Here is a 14,319-nt window from a genome sequence, read left to right as displayed (position 1 = left end):
CAAGCCCCACCCTCACACACAGACCCCCTGCTTCCTCCCCTGGCATCTGGGTGCCCCACACTGCAGACTGTGTGGTGGGCCAGCCCTGATGGAGAGACCCGCCCAGGAAAGCAAAGGGCTAGCAAGGCACGCGGTGAGTTGGTGGCAAGACTGTGGCTCCAGTTGGTGCCTCTCCACTCAACTTGGAAAACACCGAGCTATGTGTGTTTCCCCAGACACACCATGTGGACTCTTCCATGCTTTGCACTAGAACTCCTATTCATCCTCCAAAGCCCAGCCATGTCCCATGGGAGACCAGGCATCCTCATGCCGCTGCCCTGTGGAAGGTGGCACCTCAGGTTGCTGTGGCCACTGCACACTAGAATCCACGGGCTTCTGTGACTTGGCACTCTGGGGCCAGGTCTCACTCACGTGGGGCCTTTAGGCCTAGGAACACAGTGCTAGCGCTATATGTGTTTTATGAAGGGAACTGAGCAGGCTACAACATGATCTGAGGCAGATTCTGATGGAGCAGAGGGCAGACGGTTCCAGACCATGGGGCCTGGCACAATGTGAGTGGAGGGGAAGGCGGATGCGCGGCACCAGAACAGGGAAGGGTCAGACAGAAGACGGCCTTGGGCTGTCAGAACTCAGCAGAAGGACCAAAGTGCCAGGGACCAACTGCCAGGGTTCCAGGAGGCTGAGAAGGGTTCAAAGAGGATGTACAAGATGGGGTTCAAAGAGGATGTACAAGAAGGGCTCCAAGTCGAGCATCCCCACCCCAGTCCTGTCCCAGAGCCTCTGATGGGCTCAGGAAGTCAAGGCTCCTTCCTCCCATCTGACAGCCTCATTACTAAGGAAGGCGGGGACTGATTTTTCTATCTTCTTGCACTACTCCCATTTCCTAATCCGCAGCTGGACCCAGTGGCCAGGGCAGTGGCAGTTTGGTCTCTGTTGTGGATTTCTAGAGCAGCACCTCATTCCTAAGAAGTCAGCTTGAAAAGGAGTTTCCTGGCACAGGTTGTCATCACCCAGCTGCTCCCATGCCTCTACGGGGGACTGCGGGAGAAGCTGCATCCCCAGGCTGCCGCTCACCCTCTTGACCAAAGCCCAGGTGGGTCGGCCCAGCAGTGGCCCTCCCCGTGCCTTGCCAAGCCTTGAGGCAGTGAAATGGATCAACCCCACAGCCCCTGCCTCAGGTAGAAAGCTCCAAAATGACCCGCTCATCCCATGACTAATGAGCACATGCCCGATTGTGGGGAGAAACAGAGCCCTCCTATGAGGTATCTCAGAGGACCTGGACAGACTCCAAATTGCAGTGAAGGGGGGCGGCCAGGGCGGGAGAGTGGAGTCATTGGCGGGTGTCCAGTCAAAGGGCACAGCAGGCCAAACTCCAGGCCTGGGCAGGGAAGCTGAAAGCAAGGAGAGCATCGGGAGACGTGAGGTGGGCGCTCAGAGTGAGGGAGCAGACAAGCAGCTCGGAAGGACCTGTGAGCAGTGAGGCCACCGGACCTCCAGGACACCCACAGCATGGAGGGAGAGTCACGGGCGCGCCAGAAATGCTCTGGCCTGGAAATCCCATCAGAGTTGTCATCCCGAATAGTGCACGTCCTACAGCAAATGAGCCTGCCATGAAGAGCTCCTGTCCCCAAGCTGTGATGTAGGCAGGACATTCACCAGCCCAGATCGCCCTGTGGCTGGCTAGATCCTGGATGTCAGAGCAAAGCAAGACCAAAGGCCGAGTGGCTGCTCACTGAAGGCTTGTTTTCCAAGTGCTGAGAACAGTGGAATTTTACAGCTCCTTCCTGCCCTGAGGGTCTACCTGCCTGTGTGGTATCCTTGTCCATACTAGGGCAAGAGGGCAGGTAGCAGGAGCCACCTCTTCTTCTCCTTCTCCTCTTCTGAGTTTACTTTGCCTTTTTTTTTTTTTTTTTTTTTTTTTTTTGGAGACAGAGCCTTGCTCTGTCACCCAGGCTGGAGAGCAGTGGTGCAATCTCAGCTCACTGGAACCTCCGCCTCCCAGGCTCAAGCGATTCTCCTACCTCAGCCTCCCGAGTAGCTGCATTTTTATCTTCCCTTATATAAATCAGAACCACATGAGTAGTTAACCTCAACAGGCCAGACAACTGGGATTCCTAAAAGTTCAGATGATTCAGCCAAGTGGAGTTCACAAGCCATTCCTGGGACAATGCCAAGACACTGGTCCACGCGCTCACATACGTGGTCTCCTAACATCTGCTTTCCCCATTTTATAGCTGAGCAAGAGGCCCCAAGACATGTAGTGACTTGTCCGTGGTCACACAGCTGTGTTCCCCTCACGCTGGTGTGGCCCCAAATCTCAATCTCCCCTCATGGTACCCCAGGAAGTGTTTCTGTCTCAGGAGACAGAGGCACGAGGCATTTTTTTGTTTTTGTTTTTGTTTTTCTGAGACAGCGTCTTGCCCTGTAGCCCAGGCTGGAGTGCAGTGGCGCAGTCTTGGCTCATTTCAACCTCCACCTCCCGAGCTCAAGAGATCTTCCCACTTCAACCTCCCAAGTAGCTAGGACCACAGGCATGTGCCACCATGCCCAGCTAATTTTTATATTTTTTGTAAAGACAAGGTCTCACTACGTTTCCCAGGTTGGTCTGGAACTCCTGAGCTCAAGTGATCCACCCACCTCGGCCTCCCAGAGTGCTGGGATTACAGGTATGTAATCATGCCCAGCCCACGAAGCATTTTTAAAGTAGTGGAAAGGAAATGTCCACCTCCTTTTCATTCACCGGATCTAGGGTCGGGAAGGGCTCCTGTCCCGAGCATTGTCTTATGGGCTCGAAGTGGGCCTGTGTATCAAAGGTGTGTCTGGCTGGGGGAAGCAGGGTCTCTACTACTGACATTCTAGAACCAGGGACCTCGCAGAAGCTTGAGTTCCTCACTTGAGGATCATAACTGCACCCCTGTCCCCCAGGAGGGACTACATCAGCATTTAGCCAGGACTGGGGTCCTGTGGGTGATCTCATCCTGCTTGTGTTTTTAGGGCAGCTGAGCAGTAAGGCCTCACTTCTAAGAAATATGTTTTTAGTGAACCAGTGAGGACACATGCAGCTTCCTGGGAGTAGGCGCATGACCTAATCTAAACATCCCCTGGCACCGCGGATTGACGCTAAGAGAATCCACACAAGAAGCCTCGTGAAGAAGGCAGCATCGGAATCTGACTTAGGAAGGTGACCACCAGGAAACCCAGGATCCATGGGTCCTATCAGGGCTGCAGCTTCCCATGGTGGGTGGGAGGTCCTGGCCAGGGGAATTGGGTAATGATGAGATGAGGGGAGCCATGGTGAGCAGTGAGAGGGGAGCGGGATTCCCTAGCTGGGCCATGCTTTCCAGCAAAAATGCAGCTGGAGGACAGGGCGCTGTGAGATGGCGAGACCTGCACAGGCAGAGCTGACCATGCTCCTCTTACAGATACAGAAACTGAAGCTCAGAAAAGGGGCATGGCTTGCTCAAGGTGGCACAGATCCTGAGTGTCCCATTCCCTGCTGCTTCTGGAGTCCTTGGGGAGCCACAGGGCAGCAGGCCCAGGTGTGGGGCCCAGAAGGGACTTGGCAGTGCACTCCCTCGTAGCTTCTCTGCCACACCCTGCATCCGGGATATCCCCCTTTCCCCACCAGACACGAATGTCCCAAACCATGGGCTCTTGTGGCAAACATGGTGACATTCCCGAGCTGAAAAAGTTTATTTTCTCTTCTCCACTTCCTCATTTCTACCAGATTTTCTTTATTAAGCAAATACTGATTTAATCATGTGGAAAATAGCTATGGACAGTGTCTGTGTGTAATTCTTTAAGATTCCTTGAGTGAAAGAGACAGCTTTTGGTGGAATCATGTCCAAGTGCTTCCCAGATCCCTGGTTCCCATGATCGGGACGGTTTCCCGGTTCTGACTCTGGACTCCAGCTTGGCTCCCAACCTTGGGCCACTCCCTGAGCATCTCCCAGGGCTTCTGTCAGCCCCTGTTTTCCCAGAAGCCCCTGCTTCTGCCTGACGAGGGTAAACTTTCTGGTGTGGTCCATCCCATTGGAACTGCCATTTTCACCGGGGCGAGCCACTAAATGGTGAGAGAAGCATAGGAACCAACTCCACACTTGCCAGCTGACCACACGGCCTCACAACCTTTCCATGCTCACGGCAGCTCTCTTGGCTTAAACATCATTTGACCTTTATTCTGGCCTCTTAGATATTATTTGGTTTCAGATTCAGCCCACATCATGGGTCTTGGCCAAAGGTACATTACAGGGTGGTCTAAACATGACTTTCTTGTCAGAAAGATCCAGGTGGGAATCCTGGGCTGTCACACATTACCCCAAGCTGTGTGATTGGGGACACAGAATTTAGCTCGACTTTCCCAATCAACAATATCAGCAAACATGCAGGAACTGCATCATACGGTTGGGAGAGCTGAAGATGATAAACAAATACACTTAACACATGCCCACCACCTAGGAAGCCCTCAGTAAAAGCTAACTAATGTAATAGTGGCAATAGTTGCTATTAATAAGCAAGCTCAATTATTTGATTCATGCCATTTGGCACCAAAGTAGGAACGCTAGTCTGAAAATACAAGCGCTGTGGGTTCCAGTCTTGGCTATGCTGTCAACGGCTACATGGCAGGTGGCAAGCAATCATTTCTCTGTGAGCTTCAGTCTCTTCCTTTGCAAAGTGAGGAACTTGGAGGAAGTGACCTCTAAATACTCGGTATTCTGGAATTGAATTTTTTGATGTGAATGTCAGCCAGAGTCCCAGGAAACAAATGGCCCTCTGAAATGGGTGATTTTGGGGAAACTTAATGCTGGGATTATATACCAAGGTGAGAACAGGGTTCAAGAAAACCAACAAAGGCTGGCAACCGGGAGGTTCTTTACCACTCCTCAGTCTGAAAGGGCAAGGTGAGGTGCAGTTCCACAGCCTGGCCACCATTCTGTCCATAGCAGGCGGCTGCTAGACAGGACATGGCCTTTGAGGGAGAAACACAGCCATCACCTTGGGCTGGCTGTGACAGTAAACATCCCATCCTCTCTCTTCTCCTGCCTCCCATCTCGTCCAGTGTTTCCTGTTGTCCAGACCAACCAGAATTCACAAAGCAAGAGAAGTTGTTGAGACAGTCCATACCGGGCAGCTTCTCAGGGCAGAGAGCAGGGTAGGGAGAGGGAGAAAGACATTCTGGGAGGGCCAGCGGAGGGTCTCCCGCACGCCTAAGGAGGGAGAGGCAAAGCAAAGCAAAGCAAACCTCAATACGTCATCAGAATAGAGGTGTGGTAAGGTGCAAAAGATGACTTTGAATTAACGACACAAGTGAATATCTGAATTCAATTTGAGTTTGTAATTCTTCCAAGTAAAACAGAGTTTAATCTTTCTTTATACCAACTACAGGTTTACAGTTTTCTTTTTCCTCTCACAATATTGCAACAGTGGAAATGTGCCTCCACCTCTTTTATTTACCAAAAGTTAATCATTCATTCATTTTCCTTCCTAAATATTGCATGTGGCCAAGAAGTTTAAAGCTGCTCCAACCTTACCTTGCAATTAGCAAGCTTGTCTGAGTGTGAAGATAGAAAGACAGTCTCATATTTTAATCATTATGTTTCAACAAGCCACTTTATTTCTCACTCATAATGGCCTGAAGTGACCCAACACCAAGGAAAAAAAGAAATGTTTAAAAAATTAGACCATATTGATGAATTGCAGATTTATTGCAAAGGGTGGTGGTTCATTAGTAATGTGGAATTTCCAGGGACCGAAATGGGACAAGCGGGGAAGATGCCAGCAGAATGAATTGGGCACCAGCATTTCCAATTAGTAATTTTATGGCCATGTGACAAATCAGCTTGGGAACGCCTAGGAGATTTTGAGAATGAAGGGAGGAGAGGACAAGTTTTGAGCAAAGATAGAAATAAATGGGGCCTAAATAGGACTGTACTCTTCCTCCTCCTTAAGTTCAACAACTGCTGAGGGCCCTTCTGTGCCAGGTCCTGGGCCTCATGCTGGGGAACAGGAGTGTCGGAGCCACTGCCCTTCTCAGAAGGAGCTCAGCCTTGCAGAGGAGGCAAGACGAGTGGCAAAGATGTTATGATAGGTGCACAGAGTGCTAGTGACACTGGGAATAGAGGTCCCAAATTCCAGCTAGGGTGTCAAGAAAGCTGCTGGAAAGGGTGACACCTGAGTGGAGAGCCAAAAAATGAGAAGGGGTTAGTTAGTCATTCTAGACAGAGAGATAGTGTTCAGCAGAGCCAGGCACCATGGGCAAGGTACAAAGTTTCAGAAAATGACCTTCAGAGAAGATGACTGAATGCTTTGGAGCCTTCTAAGCCACAGCTTGGATTTTATCCTGAAGGCATGAGGAGTCACTGAAGTCTTTGAGGAGGGCATAACAAGATTAATTTAGAAACATCGCTCTGACTACAGAATGCTTGATGGAGCAGACAGGAGCAAGAGTGGAGAAAGGAAAGCAACTATAAAGTGATGGCTAGCAACTCAAGCAAGTGAGGAGAGAGGTGAGAACTGCAGTTTGTCTGGGGCGAAGGAAAGAGAGTTTTCCTGGCTACCTACAAGATCGCACTCATGCAGTCAAGTCCTGGAAAGTGCCAGAAGCTGAAAATAGACACAACCTCTTTGAGATATCCCATACAAGACTAAAACAGAAATCAAGCACCAGTGACCATAGATAAGGTGGAATAAAGTACGGATAACGTATAATAAACTGAGAAGCCACAAGATTTCCCATCACGAAGCCAGCACATGTGAAATCAGCACAAGTGATTGTCCATATGAAATCAACACAATTAACATCATTATAGATGACATTGTGTTTTCGTTTATTACATTTTTTTTGCAACTACAGGGGAGCTTCTTTTGCACTCCCAGTATTCCAAAGGTAACTGAGAATGGGCACTAGGTAGTACCTTTTGCCACCTCACCCCACCACATTAGCCAGAAACCCAAGAAACACTCTCAACACCTCCCTCTCTCTCATCCCCACAGCCAATCCATCAACAAAATGCTCCATTTTGTTTCATAAAAACCAAGAGTAATTTCATCCTGTTCATTTTTCTCCTCCTCAACTGCCAACTCTCTACTTGTCCATATGCAATTGTATTTATTTACTTCTGAGATTCCTCTTCTGCTTCACTGTCTGTCTGCCTATGCATAAATGACACAGTTTTATTCATAGAGACTTGCTATTATTATGTTTTCATGTACCAAAGGGCTAACCCTCCACAGAAAGCTCATTTTTAGGATTTTCTGGCTATGCTAGATCATGTAATCTTCCAAGTCAATGTTTAAATCAACTTGCTTAACTTCAGGGAAAAAAATGGTATTTTTGTTGAGATAGTCATAGATTATAAGTTGAATTTAAGAAAATAGACATGCTATCCCTACAAGTAGATATGATGTACACGGATATACATTTGTCCATGTCCATTTTTGTTTTATAGATTTCTTCATAAAGATTCTGCACATTATTTTGCTAGCTTTATTCTTATTTTATTTTATTAAATTTTTGCTGTTGTAACTATACATATTTGCTATTCCATGTATCTGCTAAGAGTTTTGTTTATATATATGAAGATTGCTGATATTACCTTACTCATTCTATTGTTTGTAGTAGTGTTTTCTATAATTGCAGGTAAACAATGCTGTCACTTACAGAGATGGTTTTATCTTTTTCTTTCCAATTCTTGTGTCTAATTGCATTGCTTTAATGCCACCAATATGCTGTTAAATAGTAGTGCAGATTGCAGACATCCTTGCTGCTTTCATTTTTTTCTGGAACTGCCTCTAAGTTTCCCCCATTATAAGAAGCTGGCTTTTGATAGGAATTATGTAATTTTTTTTAAAGAAAGAATCTATCCATATTCTTTCATTAACTTTTTAAAAAAAATCATGAATGAGCGTTGAATTTTATTAAATGCTTTTTTGACATGTATTGAGATGATGATAGAATTTTTCTCAGACTTTTAATATACTGAATGATATTAATAGATTGTCAGTATTGAATCATTTTTTTGTTTCTAGCATAAGCATCATGTGGTCAGAATGAATTCATATTTAAATGAGATGTTGGATTCTACTTATCATTATTTCATTTAATATTTTTGCACTGATATTAATATGTGAGATTGGCCTATAATTACTTTTTCATATTACATTTGTTAAGTTTTGATATCCATGTCATACTCATATCATGTCACTCCTTTTTAAAGGTTTGGAATATTTTCTGCTGGGCACAGTGGCTCACGCCTGCAATCCCAGCGCTTTGGGAGGCTGATGCTGGTGGATCACCTGAGGTCAGAAGTTCGAGACCAGCCTGGCCCACATGGTGAAACCTCGTCTCTACTAAAAACACAAAAAGTAGCTAGGCCTGATGGTGCACACCTGTGGTCCCAGCTACTTGGGTGGCTGAGGCCTGAGAATCACTTGAACCTGGGAGGCAGAGATTGCAGTGAGCTGAGGTCATACCACTGTACTCCAACCTGAGCAACAGAGCAAGACCCCGTCACAAAAAAAAAAAAAAAAAAAAAAAGCTCTGGAATATTTTGGGTAGCACTGCAATTTTCTGATTTTTCATGATTTGGTGGAATTTTTTATTAAATTGTCTGGTCATAGTGCTTACTTATAAAGAAACATTTTTACAACTTTTTCTATTTCTTGTATGGGAATTGGTCCTGATTAAACTTTCTATCTGTACTGGGGCCAGCTTTGATAAATTATATTTTACAGAAAGTAACCCATTTTATTTAAGTTGTCAAATTTATTTGCAGAACATTCTGCTAAATGTAGAACCTCATTTTATCTCCTCTCTTTTGATAGTTACTTTGTATCATCTCTTACTTTGTGTACTTGTACTTCATTTATTGTATTAATCTGGGTAGTAGTTTGTCAGCTTTGTTGCTGTTGTCTCCTAAGAACAAGATTTATATTTTCTTATTAACTCTGCTGTGGGTTTTTTCCCTACATTTTAATCTGCTTTTATTGTCATTGATTTTCTTTTTCTTTTTTCTATCAGTTTACTTTGTTGCTTTTTTTTCTAGCTTTTTGCCTGGGCGATTTATTTTCATTTTTACTGTAATAAGTATTTACTGCTATGAATTTTAGATTTTGATGTATTGTGTTTTCATTTTTGCTATTTTCTAGAAGTTCTAAAATTTAATTTTATATTTCCCCATTGAGCCAAGATTGTTTAACAGCCAACGTTGCTTAACGAAATGATCCCTGACAGAAAGGAAAGTAAGGTGATCTCTACAACTGCCCTGGCCTACTGTTTAGAGAAAGTTTTACTGCTTTGAGCTTGTTTTCAAATTGTTGGAGGGCCTTTAAAAATTGTTAGTATACAATTTTTATTTTACTGTATTATGGTCATAAATGCTGTTAGTGTTATTTTACTTTTTAGAGCTACTCAAGGTTTTTGGGAGGTGTTCTAAAATAGGGTCAACTTTTAAGGAAGCTCCATCTGTACTTGAAAGGAAGTATATTCTCAATAGCCTGGTTTCAGAGTACCATGTATATCTATAAAAGTTAACCTACTGAACTTGTTAACTAGGTATTTTATATCCTTGTTATATGTTTTATCTACTTCATCTGTCTTAGATTGAGAAGAAGTTTCCTACTATGAATGTGTTTTAGTCTACTTTTATTTACATCTTCTCTAGTTTCTTGCTTCATAAAGGTGATTGATCTGATATTGAATACATAGATATTTATAACTTCCTTACAAATTTTAATATTTAGCATTATTGATGTTTGTGTTTGTTGTGTTTTGGTTTGTTTTGTGGGGGCTGAATTTTGCCTTTTCTGTTATCTTCTTGGTTTGGGTTCCCTTTAAGTAGATCCTGAGACAAGGATTCCAGTGCAAGTGATTTATTTGGGAAGTGGAGAAAACATTGATAAGCGAAGGGGAAAGTGAGTCAGGAAAGGGTGGGAAAGTAAATGATGCATTCTAAAGCTATTTACTACTTCGGACAGCTTGTGATGGTTAATACTGAGTGTCAACTGGACTGGATTGAAGAAAGCAAAGTATTGTTCCTGGGTGTGTCTGTGATGGTGTTGCCAAAGGAGATTAACATTTGAGTCAGTGGACTGGGAAAGGCAGACCCACTCTCAATCTGGGTGGGCACAATCTAATCCAATGCCAGCGCAGCCAGAATAAAAGCAGACAGAACATAGAAAGACTAGACTGGTTTAGTCTTCTGGCCTACATCTTTCTCCCATGCTAGATGCTTCCTGCCCTTGAACATGGGACTCCAAGCTCTTCAGCACTGGGACTCAGACTGGCTTCCTTGCTCTTCAGCTTGCAGATAGCCTATTGTGGGACCTCATCTTGTGATCCTGTGAGTTAATACTCCTTAATAAACTCCTCTTTATATATACATCTGTCCTATTAGTCCTGTCCTTCTAGAGAAGCCTAATACACAGCTGGAGCTTTATTTCACTTGGAAACTCTAGGTGTCAGTGTAATACACATGCCTCAGAGCTATTCCATCCAAAGGAGAGGGAGCTGGGGTATTTATATACCAACCAACCATCACTGATTGACTGGGAGCTGCTCCCAGAGAATACTGATTCTCCAGCACCTCTGATCAGCCCATGGGAAACAAAGAAGACTCTGGATGCCAGAGAAAGCCAGCATGCAAAGAATGAGGGACGAGAAAGTGGAATTTGGAGCTGATGCACAGCACAGTAGAAAGAATAAAGAGATACGAGCAGGGCCCTGACACATCTGCTGTAGCTACCAAGAACATAAATTCTGCTTTCTTGCTATTTATGTTTACCTAGTATATCATTGTCTATCACTTTTATATTGAACCTTCTGAATCTCTTTATTTTAGCTGTATCTTATAAACAGAAGAGGGCTGAATTTTGCTTTGTTTGTCCATCCAGTAATCTTTTCCTATTATGTAAGTTAAGCCAATTTTATACTTATTAATCCAACCAATATGTTTGACCTTTAATACTGTTTGTTATATTTCAGTATGTATTTTATATTTAAATATTATGTCTTGTAAACTTCCACTTCTTATCAAAATGGAATTATAGGAAATAGATTTTACCTCGTAGATGAAAACAACGAAAAAACGGACAAAATACATGAGACAATTTTTTTTAGCGATTGAATGCCCAGCAATTAAGTGATTCTCTGACAGAAAGAAAACAGATAGATGAGCCCTGCACCTTCCTAGCTTCTTGCTTTGGGAGAGTTTCCAGGATGAGATGCAAGCAAAGCCTGGTGGACTCCTTGAATAGAGGAGATGGAGCTGAGAGTCCAAGGAGAACAGAAGGGAAGGAGAGCTGCACAAGGTGAAAACCAGAGCTCTGTAGAGGGCCCCTCTTGAACACTCAGCTGAGTCATAATCAATGAATGCACACGAGGAAATTACCTGAGGCCAGAGCAAGAACCATTCCCAAGGATTCAAGAGAACAGAACTGGACCCTCATCCAAGGCTGAGAATAGTATCCTGTCTCCATGAGCTAGGCTGGAAAATCTTAGGTCTCATGGGACATTGGGTAGAGTATGCAAAAGGGTCTTGCCTCAGTTGTGTGGAACGATTAATCTGAAAGTTACAAACTAAGCAATAGTGAAGCGTTAACTCAAAATGGATCACCAACCTAAAAGTAAGATTTTTATGGAAACTTTCAGCATAATGACTTTAATATTCATCTTTGATATCACATGAACAAATAGTTCATTGTTTTTTATTACTAAATAGTATTCCACTATATAGACATATTGGTGGTTTATCTCGTCATCTGTTGATGGCCATTGGGTTGCTTCCACTTCCTGGTTATTTCAGTCAGAGCTGCTGTGGACTTTTGTGTACAAGTCCTTTCATGGACATATGCTTTCATTTCTCCTGGGAAAAATTCCAGGAGTGGAATGGCTGGAACATATGGTAGGCGTACATTTAACTTTTTTTTAATTTAATTTAATTTTATTTTTTGAGACAGAGTCTCTGTCACCCAGGCTGGAGAGCAGTAGCACCATCACGGCTCACTGCAACTTCCACCTCCCAGGTTCAATCAATCCTCCAGCTGCAGCCTCCTGAGTAGCTGGGGCCACAGGCACAAGCCACCATTCCTGGCTAATTTTTGTATTTTTTTTGGTAGAGACAGGGTTTCTCTATGTTGCCCAGGCTGGTCTCCAATTCCTGAGCTCAAAGTGATCCACCTGCATCGGTGTCCCAAAGTGCTGGGATTACAGGCATGAGCCACTGCACCCAGCCACATTTAACTTTTGAAGACACTGTCAGACTGTCTTCCTAAGTGGTTATATCATTTTACATTCCCACCAGCAGTGTTTGAGAGTTCCAGTTCCACCAAATCCTCATCAATATTTGCTATTGTCATCTTTTTAATTTTAGTCACTTTCATAGGTATGTTTACTAAGACTTCTAAAGTGTATTTTTAGTATTTGAGAAAGTTTTTCACTTTAATGATCATTGTATACTAATGCTTTTATATAATACACCTATGTTCCCCATTTCTGACACTATTCATTCCAAATAGTCACAATAAAATTAAATTGACCCACGTATTTCCCCCCTTTACTCTCTCTCAAGTATCTAATTGAATGTGATAAGCTTTTATTCCCAATTTATCCCTATGAAGCAGTCAGCAAGCTTGTTCTATAAATGTTCCCTTTCTTGATGTATGTTTGTTAGCTGTAACACATTCATTGAATCAGAACATGCAATACATAAATTCTATTCTATCACCTGTATCACAATTAATCTTTAGTCCAGTAAACCAATGCCTACCACCAGAATCTATGTTGATGCTTCAGTGATCTCTTGGTCATCTGAAGCTCAACAAATTGATTCCTCAGGAATAACTTATGGGAAGAGCAATATGTCCTGAGTTCTCGAATGTTCATAGTTGTTTTTCTAGTGAATTTAAAATTGAAGGGAAGTTTGGTTAGGGTTTCAGACACCTTCCACTTGCCCTTCCACAGCCCTCTTTGCCCTGCTTTATAATGTGGGATGCTGACCTCAATGGACAGTGTCCCCTGGTCCCATTGTCCTTTGACTTAAGTTAGGTCCAACCAAGGGAAGACCCCAGCAAGAGATTCAAGAGTGAAAACATGACAAGATTTAGACATTTCTTCCCTGGCCCCCGTGAGACTGTGGTTTGATCAAGGGCTGTCTCACCTTCACATATGCCCTCTGAAACAGCTTTCCAATCTTTCACAGATGAGCATTTTATCTCCTATTAGACTATACTTTCCCTGAAAGCAAGGATTCCATTTAGCATCTCCCACCCCAACACACACACACACACACACACACACACACACATGTGCATGCATTCTTGCTCATGTATTAGGAATTATATTGATTAGGTGTTAGTGATGCTTCAAGGCTCATAAACCATAATTGATAAACTCTATAATTTGATTAGAAGAACAATAGGTGAGGACATACGTCTGAATTCTCATGGGAGCATGTGCAATATCAGATTCTCTACCAAAATAAGACACCCCTGTGCCCACAAGTATCAGAAAATGTTCATTCCACCTGGACCTTTTTGCACTTGGTCTTAGGTTGGCAACTATTATGTTTTATAATAATTTCAAATATTTTATTTGAATCCTGTAATTACTTCTATGGCTTTCAAACAAAATAATATAAGAACAATTCTTCTTTTTTAAATAGACTTATGAATATTTTTGCCCCAGCTAAAAATAATTGAATTATGAGACTAACAATGGCAGATAATTTAATTTGTCCTGAATGTGAAAATTAAAGAACTGATACATGATGGAAAGTAATAAAGTGGTTAGATTTTTATGTTGTCATTTTTTGGATATATACAATAAGCCATATTTATTACCTAAATGTTACCTATATAAAAATATCATTTCAGTGGACTGCCATCAAGAATTCACTCACAGGGGACATATACTGTCCACCTGAGAAAGAGCATCAATAGAATGATTAAAATGGAAATATAATTGTTTATTAAGATCTGATTCAAATATTGTCATAGCATCATTCCATCTTTGCCCTTAGAAGAAAATGATTGAATTTTTTTTTTTTTTTTGCAATTCTTTTTTCTTTGCTTTCCAGCATTCCAAAGCAAACACTGTTGGATGGCAGCTGCTGAAAACCAAGAGGAGACTTTTAGCAGATGAAATCAGTGTCCTGTCTTTGAGAGGTAAGAATGTTGCTTTAGTCAGGCCACGGACCTTGTTGTAGCAAAGATTGCTCTCTGCGCATTACCAACTGTGCAGTATAAATAAAAAACCTTTGAAAAAAATAAAATAAAATAATAAAATAACTTTGTTTTATTAAAAGCTGGTGGAAAAAAATCTTA

The sequence above is a fragment of the Pan paniscus genome, chromosome 6 (genome assembly GCF_029289425.2).
Source record: "Pan paniscus chromosome 6, NHGRI_mPanPan1-v2.0_pri, whole genome shotgun sequence".
Lineage (NCBI taxonomy): Eukaryota > Metazoa > Chordata > Mammalia > Primates > Hominidae > Pan > Pan paniscus.
This window is presented reverse-complemented; position numbering follows the sequence as displayed.